The sequence below is a fragment of the Theropithecus gelada genome, chromosome 1 (assembly GCF_003255815.1).
Source record: "Theropithecus gelada isolate Dixy chromosome 1, Tgel_1.0, whole genome shotgun sequence".
Lineage (NCBI taxonomy): Eukaryota > Metazoa > Chordata > Mammalia > Primates > Cercopithecidae > Theropithecus > Theropithecus gelada.
Genome location: NC_037668.1, coordinates 140,723,138 through 140,729,137, shown reverse-complemented (window position 1 = coordinate 140,729,137; position 6,000 = coordinate 140,723,138). Strand labels below are relative to the sequence as shown.

General features: G+C 38.0%; 1 protein-coding gene across 2 annotated transcripts in view; it reads left to right on the top strand.

The window, feature by feature from the left end:
- Positions 1-1,027: 1,027 nt before the first annotated feature.
- The window catches only part of DNAH14 (dynein axonemal heavy chain 14), a 507,005-nt gene continuing 502,032 nt past the window's right edge, over positions 1,028-6,000 (top strand). For both annotated transcript variants that reach the window (XM_025393377.1, XM_025393378.1), the window contains exon 1: positions 1,028-1,206. The gene's annotated coding sequence lies outside the window, so the exon portion shown is untranslated. The remainder of the gene's footprint in view (positions 1,207-6,000) is intronic.

The following is a 6,000-nucleotide window of genomic DNA, read 5'->3' as shown; positions in this document are numbered from 1 at the left end:
ATATGAAGGTGGCTTCGGCGGCCCTTTATAGTCTGTCTTTTTTGTTGATCTTATTTTGTTTTAGACAGTCTACTGACTGATATTTTATTAAGTTACGACTCTCAACTTTTTGGCCAATTTTATTCAAATGCAAATGATTATTGGCATAAAAAACATTATTTCCAAAAGGATTTTCCTTTTAAAAGTGACATATTTCCTTACCCACCCCAACACCTAAACCCTCTTACCAAACAGCTTCTCAAAGATTCAAATTCATACATAGATTTTATTGTAATATGCGGAATGGTTACACTTTCAAACTTATTAAATATTATAATAAAAATGGGAAGCTGATTTTTAAAATATTAATCACAGCCTTAGATATAATAGGCCCCAACAAATCTCTACACTGTTTTTTTTTTTCCTGTGGATCCCACCAAGAAATATGAAGTCACCCAGGTGTTTTTTGTGCCTAGCTCAGTGCCTGACACATAGTAAGCGCTCAATAAATATTGTAGCTGTTGAGTGAGTGAAATATAGAACATTAACTTATTAAATTTTTATAAGACGTTTAAAAAGAAATGGGGTATTTTTATATGTAATTATTTTTATCTTAGAAGACCTCTTAGACCTGTTTTATTGCATATATACGATCCTTCACTAGTAAGTGAGGCTTTTTAATGAAAGTTCACGCCCACGAGTTGTGAAAATCTTAAGTGTGAGTCACCTCTTTCAGAGGTCTCAGAGCCACCTGTTCTGTAAAGGCACACGTTTCTCCCGCCTTTAGGCCATACTCAGGTAGGTATGCAGGTCAGACTAGAGTCTTTAACTTGGGCACCATATCTGATCTGCCTTCAGCGCACACTTCTGGGCCACTCTCTGCACTCTCAACAACCCCCTTGCCCCCAGCACCGTCGGTTTCACGTCGGGAGCCGCCGCGTAACCGCGGTGGAATCTCGCAAGAGCCGGGGCGCCCCATCACCTGCCCGGCACCCAGGATCCGTTGCGCCGCGTTCGGGACCCCACCCCCATTCTGGCCTCTTCGCCTGGGCTCAGGCGGGGCGCTCGGTCAGGCGGTTACGACCAGGAGGCGTCGGAACCTGGCGTCGTAGGGCTGTGCTGCGCGGTCAGTCCCATTCACCCTCGCCTGGCGCTCTCCGGCGTGGGCGGGCCGGACCTCCGTAGCTTCCAGGAAGGGCCGTGGGCCGTGGGACCCCAGCGAGGCGGGTAAGGTCGTCCGCGTCTTCCTGCCGGCGGTCGGCGGGCGGGCGGCGCGTGGGGCCGCCGGTGTCGTACTGCGAGGGCTGCGTGGGCGCGGAGTGCCTGGGCGCTCCCCAGCTGCTCTGGGAGCGCCTCCGAGTCCCCGCGCGGAACCCTCACCAGGCAGATGCTGGCCCATCCACCCAGCGCCCGGCGCCGGCCACGCAGGGGGTCCCGACCGCAGGAGCTCTCAACGCGAGGGTCTTCTGAGTTGCTCTTAACGCGAGGGTCTCCTTAGTTGCTCTCCCTCAGGCGGGCCGCGTTCTCTTCTATTCCTGTATTTCTGAGGTTTTTTTTTTTTTTTCTTTTCCATTTATAAACGAATAATGAGCTCGTTGAAAAACCTTGCCATCACTTACTGTATAATGTGTATATATACACACTCAACACAAATATATACGGATGATTATAAGTGATTTTTTATGTAGAGATATAACTTTTCTAAGAAGTTGATGAATTACATTAAGGACACTAATGGATATTTTACTTGCATTTGTGGGATAGACTAGGCTAGGAAATATGTGTACATATACAGCCATGTGCCTCATAACAGCGGTAGTCCTGTGAGATTATAATGGAGTTGAAAAATTCCTGTTGCCTGGTGATGTCATAGTCAAGGCATTATGTGTTTGTGGTGATGCTGTTGTAAACTGTGCTGCCAGTCATAAAAGTTAGCACATACAATTACGTACAGTATATAGTACTTGATAATAATAGATGAGTATGTTACTTTCTTATGTATTTACTATACCATACTTTTTTTTTTTTTTGAGTTGGAGTCTCGCTCTGTCACCCAGGCTGGAGTGCAGTGTGGCAGGGTCTGGGCTCACTGCAAACTCCGCCTCTTGGTTTCATGCCATTCTCCTGCCTCAGCCTCCAGAGTGGCTGGGACTACAGGCGTACGCCACGACGCCCGGTTAATTTTTTGTAGTTTTAGTAGAGACGGGGTTTCACCGTGTTAGCCGGGATGATCTCGGTCTCCTGACCTCGTGACCTGCCTGCCTTGGCCTCCCAAAGTGCTGGATTGCATATTCCAGAAGAAGGCATTGTTATCATAGGAGATGACAGTTCCAGGTGTTATTACCCCAGAGACCTAGTGGGACAAGATGCGGAGTTGAAAGACAGTGATATTGGTGATACTGATCCTGTCTAGGCCTAGGCTAATGTGTGTGTTTGTATCTTAGTTTATAATTAAAAAGTTTAAAAAGTAAAATAAAATTTTAAAATAGAACAATGCCTATACTAGTAGAATAAGGATATAAAGAAAAGAAATATTTCTGTACAGCTGTACAATAATACTTAGCTGTACAATAAGCTAAGTATTATTACAAAAGAGTAAGAAATAAAGTTTATAAAGTAAAAATGTTACAAGAAGTTATGATTTATTATTAAAAAATATTTTTGCATTTAAATGTTTTTATTTGTACCAAATTATGAGGTACATGAGAAATGTTGGTACATGTATCTAATGTGTAGTGACCAAATTACCGTACTTAGGTTGTCCATGACCTGAGTACAATATATTTGTATTAAGTATAGTCATTTTACTCCACTATCAAACACTGAATTTATTCCTTATATCTTACTGAGTCTTTGTATCCTTAAGCCCACTTTCGTTCATCCTCCCCCTTCTTGCCATTCACTCTTCTTAGTCTCTGTTATCTATTTTTCCACTCTCTACTTTCATATATTATTCAAATTTTAAACTTAAATTTTATTCAAATTTTGTAGCTCCCACATATAAATGAGAACATGGCATTTGTCTTTTTGTGTCTGACTTAATTCACTTAATAACTTCCAGTTCCATCTATGTTACTGCAAATGATATGATTTCATTCTTTTTTATGGCTGAATAGTATTTCATTTTGTATATATGTACCACATTTTTTATCCATTCATCCATCAATGGACACTTAGGTTAATTCTGTATCTTTGCTTTTGTGAATACTGCTGCAATAAATGTGTGAATTCAGGTATTCCTTTTATATATTAATTTCTTTTACTTTGGGTAGATACTCAGTAGTGAATTGCTGAATTGAATGGTAATTGTATTTTTAGTTTTTTGAGAACTCTCCCTACTGCTTTCCATAGTGGCTGTACTAGTTTACATACCCAGTAACAGTGTATAAGAGTTCCCTTTTCTCCACATCCTTACCAACATCTGTTATTTTTTGACTTTGACTTTTTATTAATAGCCATTCTGACTGGGATAGGATGGTATCTCATTCTGGTTTTTGATTTGCATTTCTCTGATTAGTGGTGTTGAGCATTTTTTTCATATACCTATTGGCTGGTTACATGTCTTATTTTGAGAAATGTCTATGCATGTCCTTTGCATACTTTTTAATGGGATTGTTTGTGCTTTTCCTGTTGAATTGTTTCAGTTCCTTGTATATTATGGATCTTAGTTCCCTGTCAAATGAATAGTTTGCAATTTTTTTCTCGCATTCAACAGGCTGTTTTTTCAGTCTGTTGATTATTTGTTTTGCTGTGTAGAAACTTTCTAGTTTAAGTCCCATTTATCTATTTTTATTTTTATTGCCTGTGCTTTTGAGATCTTAGTCACAAATTATTTGCCTAGACCAATGCCCAGGAGAGTTTTCCCTAGTTTTGGATCTTACATTTAAGTCCTTAATCCATTTTGAGATGATATTTGTATGTAATAAGACATAGTGGTCCACTTTCATTCTTCTGCATGTGGCTGTCCAGTTTTCCAGGCATCATTTATTGAAAAGGGTATGCTTTTTCCAATGTAGGTTCTTGTCAGTTTTGTTGCAAGTCAGTTGGCTATAAATATGTGGCTTTAATTCTTGGTTCTTTATTTGGTACAATTGGTCTGTGTGTCTCTTTTTATACCAATGCCATACAGTTTGGGTTATTATAGCTTTGCAGTATATTTTGGAGTCAGGTAATGTGATGCCTCCAGCTTTGTTCTTTTTACTCAGGATTTCTTTGACTGTTCAGGCTCTTTTTTGATTCCATATGAATTTGGGGGATTTTTTTTTTCTAATTCTGTTAAGAATGATATTGGTATTTTGATGGGAATTGCACTGAATCTGTAAATTGCTTTTGGCAATATGGTCATTTAAATGATATTAATTCTTCCTATCCATCAGCATGGGATGCTTTTTCATTAGTTTGTGTCATATTCAATTTCTTTCGTTAGTGTTTTATAGTTTTTTATGTAGAGATCTTTTACCTCTTTGGTTAAATTTATTTTTAGGTATTTTTCTTTTGTGGCTATTGAAAATTAGATTGCCGTCTTGATTTATTTCTTGGCTAGGTCATTATTAGTGTATAGAAATGCTACTGATTTTTGTACATTGATTTTGTATCCTGCAACTTTACTGAATTCATCTATAAAATCTAAGCGTTATTTGGTGGAGTTTTTAGGTATTTCTAGATATAAAATCATATGATCAACAGAGAGGGACCATTTGATTTTCTTTTTTACCAATTTGGATGCCTTTTATATCTTGCTCTGGCCTGAATGTTCTAGCTAGGACTTCCAGTATGAGGTTGAATGAGAGTGGTGAAAGGGGACATCCTTATCTTGTTTCAGTTGTTGTAGGAAAGGTTTTCAACTTTAATCCATTCAGTATGATGTTAGCTATGGGTCTATCCTATGTGGCCTTTGTTACTTTGAGGTATGTTCCTTTTATGCCTGGTTTGTTGAGAGTTTTTATCATGAAGCGATGAATTTTGTCAAATGCTTGTTCTGCATTTATTGAGATTATCAAATGACTTTTGTCCTTCATTCTGTTGATGTGATGTATCATGTTTATTGATTTGCGTATATTAAACCATCCTTGCTCTCCTGACATAAATCCCACTTGATCATGGTGTATTTTTTTTTTTTTGATGTGCTGTTGGATTTGGTTTCCTAGTATTTTGCTGAGGAGTTTTGCATCTGTGTTCATCAGGGATATTGACCTCTTGTTTTCTTTTTTGTTGTTGTTGTGTTCTTGTGTATTACAGATACCACTAACATTGTTTACAGCCAAAGAAATCATGCGGAGACTACACTAATACCCACACGCAGACTCAAAGCCAAAGTACCGTACCAGCCAGTACCATAGATACATCTTCAGGAAAAAGTCCTTCCCTATGAAAGTAAATTCAAAAATAGGAAGAAGTGACTGTTATACCAGATGCACAGATATTAGCATAAAAACATAAAAAACATGCAAAAGCAAGGACATATGACACCTCTGAAGGAACACAGTAATCCTCCATCAGTAGACCTTAATAAAAAAATTTTCAAAATCTCAGACATGGAACTCAATATTGATTTTAAAGAATCTCAGTGACATACAAGAGGATTGTTAAAAAAATACAAATAAATCAGAAGAATAATTTAGGGCATGAATGAGAAATTTCCTAAAGAGATAAGATTCTTTTGAAAAGAAACAAATAAAAATTCTGGAACTGAAGAATTTACTGAAGGAAATACAAAATACATTTGAAAGCTTCAACAATTGATTAAATCAGGTAGAAAAAAGAATCTCAGAACTTAAAGATAAGTGTTTTGAAATAATTCAGTCAGAAAAAATAAAGAAGTATAAAAAAGAATAAGCAAAGCCTTCATAACATTTGGGACAACATAAAGTGACAAAAGTTATGAATTATTGATATTCCCAAGGGCAAAGAGAGAAAGGATTAGAAAACCTGTTTTGCAAAATACTAGATAAAAATTTTCCAAGTCTAGCAAGAGATTTAGACATTCAGACACTAGAGGCTCTGTGATCCTCAGGCAGGAAC